Genomic DNA, 15,756 nt, shown 5'->3' with positions numbered 1-15,756 from the left:
TACCAGCTTTCTTATGTCTCATGAAAAGGCGACTACTCATAACTTTTTGAAATTGCCTTGAATGACCGTAAGGCATTAATTAATAGAATTAATTAATTAATTCTGGCTTAAACATCATAAAGTTGTCGCCACCAATAAGTAGAATAAAGATAAAAAAAGATAACTTATAATGAAAGATCCTATTTTAATAGCGTTATTAAAATAATAATAAAATTCGCATAAATTTCTAGTTGGAAACTATCTATTACATTTCCTTTTTTACAGCCATGTTGATATTCTTATGTTATTAATCTTACATGTATTAAGAATGATGATCTGTCTTGATTTTTTCATCTTTTGTATCTTTTTCCATTCATAGTTTTGAGGTTTCGTCACTAAAATAGGGTTTCCAAGAAAAACTGGTGGAATTTCATGCGGTCTCTGTGAAATGTGTTATAATATGAAATGGACTTAAAATGCCTTTATTTAATCCTGTCTCTCAAAAAAATTATGAACAAAATTAATAAGTTTCAATTTTTGCAAAATTAAATAGCGCCGCAGAGAAGTTTGTTTCTGCCCACATTTTGACAAGAATGGCTAATGTAACAATAGAGTTAAAAGTGCTTGTGAGATTTTTCTCCTTGAGGTGGTCAAGATTTTAAATTCTTTCACTGCATTGCACAGAGCTTAAATTGCCCACCAATCGAGTGCATCGGAGTTCTAAATAAGAAGAGCTAGGAAATTTGTTTTATGAAACTGAAAACACGATTCTAGCAGAAAATACTTTTGATCTCATGAAATTTTAATTAGTAATAAGTAAGTCTTAAAAATTAATTCTAACTTCTAATTGTATGCTTGTCTCATTGTTGGTAAATTTTTCATTCCGGAAGTACAAAAAGTGATTACCTTGGTCGTGCCGTCGTAGCCACTGATTCGGTATCGGTGGCTTTAGTTAACTGCAATTTCCGAAGAAGGGTAACCGATATGAAGATTCCTCAGTGCTCTGCAAGAGGGGTTTAACATAGTAAAATACTTAGATAAACGACTTGTAATAAGTGTAACTGTAAAATAATCATTCATGTAACATATAAAAAATTATCATTTAAAATGAGACATACAGAAACAATATTTATATAGAAATAATCGGATGCGATTGTTTCCGACAAATTCGCCATCGCAGGGGATTTCTAAAGTAATAATATAATGCTGAATCTCATGCTGAATGAGGGCTAAACGAAGAGGAAAACTGAGATTCAATTTCCGTTCTAAACTCGTAAAGCATTTCTGCGATTTTGCAAAGACTTTCTCTGTACCCACCGAATCTGAAATGGACTTCACTTGAAAGCTTTAAAGCCATGGCTCAAGAGACTTAGATTTCTTCTAATCGTTTTGTTTTTCCCGTACATTATAAAAAAATGGATTTTGAGTAGGCAAAATATAGGAATTCTACCTCTTTCATCTTGTATTATATTTTCAAGATGTTAAGTGCTGTTTCCCAACTGGTGTGTCATGACGTAATAGTTGTATCATAAAGTGTCAAGAGGCGTGAGCGGTTTAAGGAGAGGGAGGAGCAAATATTGAAGACTAATAATTGAACCAACAAATTTTTATTTATTTATTTATTTATTTTATTTTATTTTTTAGTATTTAATTTGGAGGAAAAGGGGCTCGCCTTTATAGGAATCTCCTTTTATGAACTAACACATTTGACTTGATGAATTATGAAGAATTTATATACCTACGAAGTGTAAACCAAAGAATTTGTAAACTTATATCTGTACTATTTAGTAATTACTTATTTTACGTAAGCATGCAATCAATAATTTTTATACCTTAGAATTATGTTTTTGGAATAAGATTTATTTATATGTTTCATCAACCTATAAATTTACTTTGAAAGATAAATGTGCACGCCACCCAACCGATATTCTAGATTGTGCTCTTAGATACAAAAGAGTTGGAGATCTCTGTATTAAATCAACAAATCAGGTTTAGCACGAAAGCGTTATTTTACCGTGACGAAATTTATTTTTGATATAAACGTGCTAAATTTACACTACGTGAAGAAATTCTTAGTTTATGAATATTATTTTGATACGAATGTTATCAAACTTACCACACGCATTAGTCCTTCAGCTTGCCTTTAAATATTTACACAATTATTCTAAACGATCTGAAGTACCCGATGACAGTTAAGTTAGATTGAGAGTAATATAAATATTGTTTCCATGTTCTATATTTTTAGGTGTTTTTTCATACGGAAAACTAACTATTGAACATTGATTCATGGGAGCAATACATTCGAAAATTTTTACAGTTATTATTAATGAAGAAAATAATTTAAAATACAGATATACGTATGGGAAATGTGAGATTTTATGTATAGCCCTATACTTAAAGGTAATTGATATAATACCTCAAATCTATATCTGTGATATTTCAAAATGCAACATACCATCAACATAAAAGAATTCGTTTAAATTAGAGATCTTTGGCATATTATTAGCCATGATGTTAAAAAATGTTGAAAAATCTGTAAATCGATTGGGACTTTAATATGATTTCCGCATTGGAAAATAATTCACCGCTCAGCTAATGAAGATGGAATCTGCTTGAATAACTTCTTGACATTCTGACTTTTTATCCGAGTAATAACTGTGCTAATTAAGAACTGAACTAAAAAATTGAATTTCAATTTAAAAATTCAGGATGTTTTTCTTCATTTTGTTTTTTGAATACAAAATGTTATAAGATGAAAAGTACCAAGATTATTAATAAATATACCATTGTCAGAGAAATATATATTAGAATAAAATATAATATTATGATAATTATGTATATATATATATATATATTAGTACTAGCGGAAGTACTCGATGTCAGTTAAGTTAGATTGAGAGTAATGCATCTAACAACAGAGAGAGCGATACCGCTGTTATCTTTCTCTAATAACGATGGTGTGGTGTATTTAATTATGGCAAAGCACACTAGGGCTATCTGCCTAAGAGGAGGGATGCCTTTCGTGGAGGACTTTCTAAGGGAAACTGGCTCGTATACACGTTACACATGGGGAAAACCACGAAAACACCCATGCAGCCAGCCCGTTCGCGGGATTCTCTAATAACGATGCAAAATATACGATTCCTAGTCATATATTTTTCAGTTTGATGCGATATGGAACCCACATAAAAAATTTCTGTAGAAAAATAAACCAATTCTCTCTCATTACATCAACAATGACCCGCAGTTTTTAATGATTTTCGTCTTTCTAATCAAATGGTCGTAAAAGCTAAAGTTCCATCCAATATTTCACTTATATTCAATTTTAGTCGATTAAATGTGGTAAAATGTTGATCATAATTAATCCTAAATCAGTAACGAGAACAAACAAACAAACAGCCATTCTTCATTATATATAGAAATTTTGTAAAACTTACAAGTTTTTGATTAACAAACTCTACGATACGAGCTAGCAACATTTTTCGAAATAAAGCATTTTTATCTCCAACGCGTGAGACTGTTGCCACTCGGAAAAATGAGTGCGATAATTAGAGTTTTCAGAGTTCTCGGCTGATCAAAAGTGTACGGAGATGGGAATAGTCGAAATGGCTTCCTACGAATTTTTGGAATCGGAAGTAATGTATTTAATATTTGGCAATGGTATTTTTATTTCATTGTAAAATTTGGAATTTTTTGTTAACAAACTCTATGATTTGAAAGCCTGCAACCAACAACCTAGCAGTATCAACACTTTTCGAAATAAAGCAGATTTTTATCTCCAGCATGCGGGATTGTTGCCACTCGGAAAAATGAGGGCGAAAAATAGCGTTTTCAGAGTTTTTAACTAATATCTCTGATTTTAGCTACTTTTGGGGGGGGTGAGTGGACGTCGACCTTTTCCAGGACCCCGAAAAGAATTGTAGAAAATTTGGTGACGATAACTACAGTACTGACTGAGTTAGTCGCGAACAAGCGGACATTTTTCTTTATATTGTTACGAATTTGGTATTTAAAAAGCTAATGTTAGTTCAATTATAAATTAAATGGTTTTATTTCTTGCGCAGTGCAGCGCGTGACGAATATTAAAAGAAAGCTAAGCCGGAAAATTGAAAATACAAGAGCGCGTGCATTAAATAAATAAATATCTCTTTTTGATTTCGAGAAAGTACTGGAAAATTCTAGCGCGTGATTTTAAAATCTTATAAAAGGAGGAAAACATCTCAGTTTGTAGGAGTTGCTTAGTTTGTTGTTGTTTAGAAAACTGCTTTTGTTGATTGTAGCGAATTCGCGGATTAGCGTTCTTTAGCTGTTTTGAATTACGTTCTATTGGAGATTTGAGTAGTTAAAAGAAAACTACTGTGAGATATTGTAATACTGCATGATAATTTGAGAAAATTTAAGCATTTCTGTTGTGATAATAATAAATTTTTGTTCATTTTTCATCGGACTTGTGCATTCATTTCATAACGAACCCGTACGCACGCAACAATATAGAGAGATTATCAACACGTGCAAATAGTGCTTGATAATTACTTTACTTTTCCACTTGACAATAAACTGAGCGATTCTTTCACGTAAACAATTTTTTTTCCGTATTTCAGTACCATCTTTTGGTTTTTTAAGCCCAATGACAAGTTACCGTGTTCACCCAAAAGCTGATTTAAAAACGTTCATTCCTTTTTTAAGATGCTTTTGCAAAGCACCATATTTTGCAATGAAAATAATAAAACCTGAATTTGAAAATATAAAATCCGAAACCAGTACAGAATAAAAGAGTTTCGGCGATTTTGTAAAGCACAATTTATTGCTTCAAACAACTTATATTTTTTTTTTTTGAGCTGTTCATATATTGCAGTGAAATCTCCTAAACAACAGACTCCACGGCTCCAAATGATTTCCGTCTTCTATGAAAGTGGTCACTTTAGAGCAGGAGTTCTCAACCGGGAGCGGGGTGTCACAGTTTCAAGGAGAGGTGGCGAGCCTTTTATTTAATTATTTGGTATAATTTCATTCAAGTTTTAATATTTTTCAACATGTTCTATGCTTTGGTTTCTTTAATTCATAAAGCACATTAGAAATAATCCAAATATAAATAAATGTGTATATATATTGAATTTTAGGAAGGAGAGAGTGGTATGCTTTTTCGGTGATGGTGAAAGGAGTGCATGCGGCAAAACAGGGTGCGACATCTGCTTCAGAGAATATGACTATCGGTGGTGTAATTTATGCACTTTTAAAGGGAATCGTTATAAAATGTTTTACAGTATTTATTATAGGATTACAGACTACTTTGCTCTAGCTGTTCCCAGTAAGCGAAGTTCATTTATCAGTATAACTGATTTGAAAGAAAAATGATTATTTTGATTATAGGAAAAATATCACCAGAATTTCATTTTTATGCTCGACAATTATTTAAATTTCAAATGTTTCATATCTTTCAAAATACAGCATTTCATTGAATATTTTGCTATCAGATAATTATTCTTAACTTAATTCTTTCAGAAGTTAAGCTTTCTTTTCTATAGTATTTTCATAAGGTTTAATAAATGTAAGGTAAAGTTTTATAAAGCTCTTCACATGATTTAATTTTTTACTCCTTTTCCAAACATAAAATGCTACTGGAATAGAAATCCAGAAATTGTTTCACTGTTTGTATTTTTTTAATTTGGCGAGCTCCTTAAAATTTATAGTTTGAACGCAGAGTTATTTGATTACTGTATATATTTCTGATCCAAAAAAAAAGGCCTTATGATTGTAGTCATGCGGTTATTTTAAAGTAGGAGTACATGAAAAAATGTGCAGTGCCCTCGCCGGGACTCGAACCTGGGCCTCCCGAATACGCGTTGAGTGTACTACTGTTACACCACGAAGGCACGCTAGAAGGAGGGAGAAAATATGTGGCGTAGCCTTTTACAACCATAAGACCAACTTGTTTGGTTAGGTTGGTCGTGCTGCGCCTACTTCTGGTACGTTATATGATGTTATATAGCTACACTAATAAAATTCATTTTAACTACATTTACAATATCCGGAATTTTTTATAAAAATGTAGAACATCTCTCGGGTCATTTCCTATACTTTAATTCCGCATTGAAATAGGGACTGTACTGCACAATTCCGTCCTAGTTTAAGCATTCCTAAATTACCTGCATTAAATCTAAAATTCAAGTATCCTTAAATGTTTAAAGCGTTTTGTAAGATGCTGAGTGTTAAAACTAAACTAAAAAAAAGATGCATAAAATTTTCAAGTAGTAGAAGTAAATATAATTGTTTCGCTTTAAACTGTCCCATATAACATTAACACAGGGTATTTGTTTACGATTATGATTGCTCTATGGATCTTTCTCGCTTTGCGAGTGTTTATTTTCTGACTTCAACTTCGAAAAGTCAACTTCGAAAGACAGTCTCATGAGTCTGTTGCTCGAAGTTCTGTGACATTCTGACATTTATAGCAGGAAAGGTTCCGCTTTTCCATCTTTCCAAAGAATTCCTCCCCTGTAGTTCCTAAAATATTCTTTCGCCTTTCTTTCTCTCTCTTCCAGTCAGTCGTTCATTCAACAATTTCACAAGGTTAGTGAAGTTATAAATAACGTGACGCCACTACGCAGTTTGATGGTAATCTCTTTGGAATGAAACGTTTCGTTGTTCTATGTTCAGAACTTCTTCGTAAAAATAGTCGCACTACGCAATGTAAACATTTGAATCAGATGCTCGATGACAAGTGAACGCATATGTAATGAGTAAGCAGTTTCCGCTACGAGATACTTAATTTTATCTTTATTAGGTTATATAATAATATGCATTGTGAGCTTTTTGCATTATTTCTGGAACTTAAACGCATGTCTGTATGGTTAAATAGAAAAAGTTAAAATTTTTATTGGTCTCTAAACTTTCATAGTAATGTAAGAGCATGATTTTTCTTGAAATATACTGTTTACAAGTCTGTACACTTTGCACACTAATGTTTTTAGATATCAAGTGTTCAAAGTTAAGAAAATTTTCACAATTGATCGATTGTTTCCAGAGCTGATGAACAGCTATTATTGAAATTTGGCATAGAAATTAGTCTATATTACAAAAAATATACTGTACGATAGTCATTGTATATATACATGATTACGCGTAATGCTCATCAGAGCAGCAAGGTCTAAAACAGAGGTTGCAGTGTCAGCAAGAAACTGCTTTATAAAGCAGTTTATGAGTCCCTGTGGCTATCAAATTCACTCCCTCAGCAACGCTGTTTTCAAGCCCTAAAGAGTTTTGTGCAGTCTAAAGCTAATTTCAGTTACTCTCCCAAGAGCTTTCCAAACGTATTCTAGAATAGGGTTAAGATCTGGAGATATGGCTGATCTGGATATGGTTTTCTGTCCTCACCGAGACGGGCGTCAAACGACCAACTCTGGCACTCATCCTGGTTCGGATTTGAACCTTGGATAATGTACGAACATTTGTAACTATAGTGTCTGAGCGGAATTCGAGGCACTCTCCTTTCGAACTTCATTTCAGTAAGTTAGTGTTGGAAGAATAGTACAACATCCTTGAGTTATAAATTAAAACAATGTGGAGATAGGAAGCCTCGTAGTATGAGCTCGAATGGCCTTTTAGTATAATGCCGATGGCAGGGTATTTACGGATTGTTCAAATCATACTGTCAGACTGATACATTCTCAATTGTTCTGGTTCACATTTTAAGGTTAGCAATACCTTGTTGTTAACTTGTTTGCAATATATATTGTGTCGCAACACCTAGTTGCATATTTCAGCCACTCTGCATAAACCTGTAGAAAGGGTGCTTATGCAATGAGGAGCTATGAAAATTTTTAAAAAAGGCTTGCACTTATCTTATAAAACTAAATATTGTATTCTACTTAACTATTTTACTTTTTTGCAAAACAGAAAATACAAACAGTTGCGCACGAACAAGAAAACATTTTAAAAAAGAAAAACTCGCAGTAATTAAAATAAAAAAAAATAGTTTGAATAAAGTGATCTCAGTTCAAGTTTAATAATAACTAACTTATTAGCATCTTTTAATAAAAATTAAACAAATCATCACCTCTTGTTGTTCAATAATTTGATTCACAAAACGGTAGACGGCAGTTTGATTCTCACAAAACGGCAGCTTGATTTACAGACAGCATCTTAGATGTAATGTTACATAGAACGCATTTGAGCGAACTTTAGCGGAACTAGACGATATCGTAACTTTTGGAAAAACAAATATTAATGTAACTATGATTGGGGCATATAAGATATGTGTTTCCCTTGGTATAATTATACAAACAAATTAAAATAAAAAGGGAAAAGGTAAAAATAAATTTAATTGGAAAAACAAATACTAATGTAACTATGATTGGGGCATATAAGATATGTGTTTCCCTTGGTATAATTATATAAACAAATTAAAATAAAAAGGGAAAAGGTAAAAATAAATTTAACTTACGACTCGCGCCAGTCGTTTAAAGTTCACACTGTGCTTGTGTATTTTGAAATCAAAGAGAAGAATGGAATTAAATTTAAGAAAAATTAGTTAGCAGCCTAAACATAAATAACACAACGTACGTGGTACTCTTTTTATTTAATTTATTCCAACACAGGCAATGTGCATATTATTATGCTCATTATATACTACAGTAAGCAATCTTTAAGGTAAAATCACTGATAAAAATGCGGCATTTCCTTAGGTATTAGGAAATTGTAGTTTATCCGAGGCGCCAGTAATGCAGTTAATAAACTGTCGATAAAAATATAATATCGACAGTTTACTTTTAATTTTTAATTAAAACTTATTCCCACTACGTGGGTATCTAAATAAAATAGAATGCTATTTTAAAAATGAAGAGCACTTCCCTGCTTCAAATCAGAAAATTCTTAGAAGTTACAAAATAAAACTAGTAAAATTTATTTCTTATTACGTATTTTCCTACTGTAGCATTTTAGAATGTATAAAACCTTTTCACATTTCTATTTCATTTTAATTTCCTTCACTTTTTATAACATTGATTATTTCCTTTACTTAACTTTTACATAATTGACTTAAACATCTTAATTATCTTTCTTCGTGCGCACCACAAACCCGTCTTAAAGCTTACTATGGAAAATTAAACCGGTTTTTCGCTTCAATAATTTCAATTAATTTTTGCTTACGAATATCAGATTCCAGTATCCATTGTTATCCATATTACGAAAATGGGTTTTGACTAAAATCTTCTGTAATCAGCCAATACTACACTGTTTCCATTCGAGAATTTAATAATGACATTATTGACTTCTAGAAGTTAAAAAGTGAAAATCTGAAATTACGAGGGTTCTTGAAAACTCCAAATTCTTACGAATTCCAGACAGAATTATCAAGCTCATTATAATAAACTTATGGCAATATGTGTAATTTTAGCACTTATGATTACATTGATAAAGCCTTAACTTTAAAATACTAGTATGAATTGGCGAGTATGTTCGCCATAAAGATTTTAAAACTTTGATTCACTATGGAGGCTCTGACCTTTTCTGACACTGTACTAGACATGATTATCTTGAGGACCATTTGTTCGGAAAAGCATTTAATTTAATCCATCTTTGCCCATTCTGTAGCCCTGGAGAAATAATGAAGAGGAACCTCCTTCTTCATTGTACTCAAGTCTGCAGAGTTTTTTTGTGCTTCTGACATTGAACAGAAAGAGAGATTTCGGGGCAATGACTTTTCTTTTAAAGATTGCTGATGTATTTATTCTGCATGTTCTGTCGGTTTGTGCATTATTCTTTTCATCGTTCTGTACTTTATGTTTTTGTTATGTTTTACTGTTACCAAGCAGTTACTGGAATTTCTGTCGATATGCAGAGACTATGTGCGACAATTTTAGATTGACTGTGATAATTTTTTTTTAAACTTTAAAACGTTCCAAAATGGTTTGGGGCAATAGTTCATCATTTTAAAACTACATTATCGTCTGCTGCCAAAAAACAAATGTCATTTGCATTAGAAATGGCGGCTGCAAAACACATTTTAGATAGAAAGTTACCTTTTTTTTTCGAGAGAAATACTCTTATTTTTTATAAAAAAATGTTCTGAAAACGGGAAATTTTGGATTGCAAAATAAGAAATTTTGCTGGTAATGGAAATGAAAATTTTCAAGCATTGCTTTTAAATGGGAAAATAAGAGCAAATGTCCGAAGAAGATGCATACGTTTAGAAGGATTTTAAAAGTGATATCTTATGCTCTAATGGAAAGCTCACCGACCCAAAGAGCAGTCGAATTGTTTTTTTAAATACATTCACTTTGTTTAGAAACATATTAAAAATAAAGATGAGAATAAAAATGAGAAGAACTGAGAAAATATAATGATCATCGACTTTTGTCTAATGTGTGGTTTCATGAAAATCAAAAAACGTTTTATCAAAATATATGCCATTGTTGGTAGTTTTTCTTAACAAAGGGATATTTGAACTACCTCTTCTTAATATTAAAATAATATTCTTATTTAAATATATATAAAGAAAAATTCTTCTCTTTATCCACTAAATTGTCAAAAAATAAATATAACTACTTGACAATAAAGCTGTCACATATTAAAAATTATTTCTAATTTTCTTTAAAAAGAAAATGGTAAACCAATAATTTATATTCCTTCGAAGTCCCTTTGGTTTCACCGACAGCCTATTGTGCTTCTATTTTTTAAACGCATATTTTAAGCTACAGAAAACAACGCAAGACGGATGGAGATTTTTGGTTTTATTTTATTTAGATTATGTCAAATTATACGCAGACAGACCTTGTTGAGGAAGGCTCGTTAAGGACTTTTTAAGGGAAATTGGCTCGTTTATCCTTTACACAGAAAAATTACGAAAGCTGTCATACAGCCAGCCCGTTCAAAAGGATTTGGGCCCATATCTAACTACCAGCGCTCAACGACTTTATCTCTCGGTCACTGGTGAATTCAGCAAGGAGAGAGTGGAAAATACGACTTGTGTTTTAAGGAATATTTTCAATCTAAATTAATAGCTTAGGAATGGGCATTAGAACGTTTATGTAATAAGTGGGTTTTTTTTAAACCATTAGTTTATATAGGGAAAAAATTCTAAAAACATTTAAACATCCTCTATTAGGTCTCTCTTGTACTGGGTTAAGAAAGGCAGTGGTTATATATAAAGATTCACACAAGACGTTTATTATTTGTATACATCTAAAAGAAATAAAGGACGCAATTTTTAAAGATTAAAAGGAAGAAGAACAACGGGCAAAAAGTGTCACAAAGTCTATCTTTCATGCTTCATTTTATTGTTCTCTACCTTCAGAAAATAAAAACAAATCTTTTATAGTGCTTTCTTTTGACGTGTGAAAAAAAGCAATTGATGCACCACGCATTTCTGTTCTTTCATTGTTTCAAATTTTCGCGGCTTCTTCTAGTAGTATTTGAATTCACTGTCTTTATTTTGACTGGAGAAGAATTAATTTTTATTGTCATTAAAGACAAAAGTTCTCGTCATATCGTTTGTTCAACTTAACTGATATCGATGACCTTTTCGTTTTTGTATCTCTAGCAAATAGTCATTTGGAAAAATCTATTTGGTTCCGGTTCATTGTTTTTTTTTTTTTTTTTTTTTTTTGGCCATTTTTCTGTCCACCTTATGCTATTATAACCTTTTCTTTTTTCTTTTTTCTTTTTTTTCTTTTTTTTTTTTTTTTCAAATGCATGTCACGTTTATTTCATAAAAATAGTTCATCCTTTAATTAACTTTTCATTGTTAATTGTTTTTGTTATTAGAACATGCATCATCAATTATTTATTTTCTATAATTGTTTATCAGCTTAATTCTTATATAAGTGAAATAGGATTAGATATTTTTATTAAGTATGCTGATCGTATTCAATTTTTTCTTAGGTTTTTTTTTCCAAAATTTCGTTTTATTTGAATTGTTTCTTTTAAATCTTCATTTTGTGTTCAAGTCTTTAACATGTTGTATGTTTTATCTGGTTTGCTGTTGGCTAAAATATGGTATTTAAATTTCGAAACTCAGAAATTTTCTGAGGGTAATAGAAAGAAAAGTGTGCCTGAGTTGACTTTAGGCGGCAAAAATGCATACCTGAAAACGTGCTGGCAGAATATGTACCTACAAACGGACAGAAGACTAACACTGTTATGGAATGACACTGTTATATGTCTTGCTAAAAGCAAAAGAGAATTGACAGTCAGGCTATTAATAAAACAGCTGACAATCAAACATCAGTTGCGTAGAATTTTTCAGATGCACGATGAAACTAACTAACACATTGCACGAGATTTCGTACTGGTATAAAAAGTAAAAGCATATAAGATTTCCGAGTTCTGAAAAATAATTATATTTTTCTAGTAGTTAAAGTAGTTCTAAAGCGCACTGTGCACTGGAACACTGATAGAAACTGGTGAATTCAATTAATGCAGAGACAATCAAAATATCTTATATATATTTATTTATTTACTGCAGTTCATACTCCTAGGTAATGTAATTTTTAAGTAGTTTGTGTTTCCACGGAACAAAGCATCATGCGATTTCACCGTGATTAAATGTGGTAATCAGATATCATCACTGCTATAAATATTAAACAGGCGTAGCCTCCTTCCTCCTCTTTTTTTTTTTCTCCCATACGTCGTCTCATTAAGTATTCACGAATGGTGTTAACTTCTGTATTTCTGTCCGCCCAAATTTTCAGATTTTTTCTTTCGAATAAGATTGAAATTCTGGACATTTGCTACGCGGTAATTCACTCCATCTATGTGCCTATCTATATGTAAAAATTACAGGTTGATCTGTTAACTAGTATTTCCGTAATTGAGTAACAGACAAACCTCTAGTCATTGATTCACTTTTAAATACTAATAGGAAATTATGAATAGTTAAAAAAAGTATAGCAAAAATTCCTGAGTGGAGCCTTCCGCCATTTCTAAGGATTCTTTCCTAGTGTGTCACTAACACATCGAGAGGTGATTAAGCATTCTTGAATTTCACAATGCAAACAATTCAAAGAGATACTAGCTCGCTCTTTTTCTTGGCATGTAAAATACAAATAAATCAACTGCATGAAATAATCGCACATTCTGGACGCAGTCCAACTGGGTTTAACGCTTGCTTTTTTTTTTCATATGTTTTCTACCGGATCAATAGTTATCATAGATAGTGGATCGATGAAGATTGCATTTTGGATGTTCGTCTTCAAGTCGCGTCGTGTGCTTGGAGTGCCCAGTTCTCCTGTGGGGTACTGATTCGTTTGACCTCTTTTGCAAACTTTCAAGTCTTATTTAATGAATATATTGTTTATAAGTTAAATAATTTGTTACTATTGAAGTAAGATCATCCAAACGTAGAATTCCAAGTACTCAAAGTAAATGGGATCATCATTTGCTGTGATGTTCGAGAAATTGAATAACTGAATTATCTGTTTACGCGAGCATTTGGTTATTGTGATGAAAGCGAGAAATTTTTATTTTCTACCTTATCAGATTTTATTTGAAAGATTATAAATTTTGAAAGAGTGAAATAAATATTACTATATCCTCATTTTGGACTAGGTACACGTAATTTATAACATTAGACATGGCTTTTATTTATTGAAATGATGTTACAAGGAAAACGCTCAGGCCTACATGTTACAGAGTAAACATATTTGAAATCCTATTAGTTAGATGGATTGTTAAAATAAAACTAAATTAAAGGTAACCGCTAAGTTTTTTGGTTTGCGATGATCTGCGGGTTACGGTCACTGGTGTAATATGGTGCTATAAATTATCAAGAAGTACATTTAATGTTTTCAGAAGCTTAGTTATCTAATCAATGCATACTTGTTAAGGAATTATAGATTTGTTAAATTTGATTTTTTTTTGCTAAAGGCCGCCACCGTTGCCTCTTATGAAAGGAAGGGCAGTTACAACCATGCCTTCTCCGCGATTCAAACTCGAGCCGTTTGGTATCGCAGTCGGCTCCCCTAACCACTATACCGTGTGGGTGGCAAATTTCACAAATAATTTATATTTTTATTTGAATGGCAATAATTTGAGAATAGCATATTTGATAGGCCGCATGAAAGATAAAGGTGTTATATTCCGTTCAGTGGCAAGTTTCAGAGTCATTTGTATGGTAAATGCATGGTAACGTAACAGTCCAATATATAAAGAGAACATGCTAGAAAAATTTCCAAAAAGATTTAACCGATAGAAACTGGTGCCTATCAAGGCCATTGATCACCGCTTATACGGAAAATGTAAGGCAAGATAATATTTCTCGTGGTGAAGACAAAGTAACGAAATATAACGTAAAATTTTGGAAAAACTACGCTAAGAATTTTTTGTTTACATCAGAACATACTTTCTGCTGTAAAATTAGACAATAAAACTAATCAATCTGTAATAGACATCAAAAGAATATAGTATGCTGCTAATATTTTCAGGAATGTCAGGTCCATTGGAGCTCCGATAGGTGTTACGTCTTTCGGAGACGAGTCGAATTTGCATTCCAAACAGAACTCATAAGTACTTTTTGTATAATAGTATATTTGTTGAGAAAACGGGATAATAAATGTGATGACAATGCTCGTTAATTCATCTCCTAATTTCATTATGACGGTCTTTTCTGGAACAGCTAAAACACATAAATGCAGTCATGCAGTGATGACATTGTCGGAATGCAAAAGTGCACAATTTTGCAATTATGAGGTCTCTTAGGTTGCACAAAATCAGCAGCTCCAGTTTATCTTGGAAGTGAGTCGTCGACTTCTAAGTTTAACTAATGATAAAATAACTTAATGATAAAATAGTTTAATGCACTTCTCACCATTGTTTAAGGCACTGGAATCCGGAAGTTAAAACTTTAGAATCTCCGAATATTTGAGAATAAAATCGTGGTGGAAAAACATAGAGAAAGTGAAGTCATCACGCACCCTCGTTTATACGATTTACGGTTCACAGACAATGACTTGCTTTGTTAGTATAAAACAAAGTTATTATCTATCGCTTCATGATTTGTGCTTTATAATTTTACATGAATGACTCGATCGCAATTTTTTTTAAATACATCTCTGAAGTGCACGATTGAATAAAAAAAAACCAGTTTAAAAGGCCGCAAGCACAAACAGAAACTCTTTGAAAGGATAAACTATGAATCTGTTGAAATTGCAAACAAAAGTAGTAAATTTGTATGAAGGAGTTTTGCCATCTATGGTTCAACTTAACGATTTTCGAACTTTAGCATGGTGTCAAAGCAGTTCGTGCAAAAGCTATTTTGAATTTTGAATTTTCTTATTTTTTCTGGGCTATTATTTTGTATTTTATGTTAAATGTGCGGCATGTGTAAGCAGAAGGGCCTGATGCTCAGATACAAGTTATTTCTACTCGTTATTAAGGAGTGTATATTGGAGTAAAAAATTAACCCTTTGCGTACGCCCCCCGCGATTTCCACGGGATACGAAATCCGTCTCGTAATACGGATGGCCTGAAAATAGTGTGCGTAAGTAGGCTTTTTAAAATTAAGATAAAACTATTAAAATTTCTGCATTATACTAATTTTGCGTATGAAGATGTGAATAGTAATATATGAAGATAGAGAATATAAAAAAAACGTAAAGTGTTTCAGAAACGAGAATGTGTCCAAATCGCGACTTACGCGGAGGGTTAACTGCACAATTAAAACTTAATAAAACACTATTGTTGCACATTTAAACCTTTTAAAAAGCAGTGTGCCTGCTAAGCCCTTAAATATCGCGATGCCTCTGTACTTTCTGCAGATCTCTCGAAAGAGCGACTGCAATT

At 32.1% G+C, this 15,756-nt stretch overlaps 1 protein-coding gene across 6 annotated transcripts in view; it reads left to right on the top strand.

Moving 5' to 3' along the window:
* LOC118187721 (nuclear distribution protein nudE homolog 1-like) overlaps positions 1 to 15,756 on the top strand; it is a 184,284-nt gene that overhangs the window by 95,525 nt on the left and 73,003 nt on the right. The gene's annotated exons all lie outside the window — the stretch shown is intronic.

This window comes from Stegodyphus dumicola, chromosome 2 (assembly GCF_044657685.1).
Source record: "Stegodyphus dumicola isolate Sdum_Otavi_A_Nest chromosome 2, ASM4465768v1".
In the NCBI taxonomy this organism is placed as follows: Eukaryota; Metazoa; Arthropoda; class Arachnida; order Araneae; family Eresidae; genus Stegodyphus; species Stegodyphus dumicola.
Note: the sequence above shows the minus strand (reverse complement) of the source record. Positions and strands in the feature narration are given on the sequence as shown.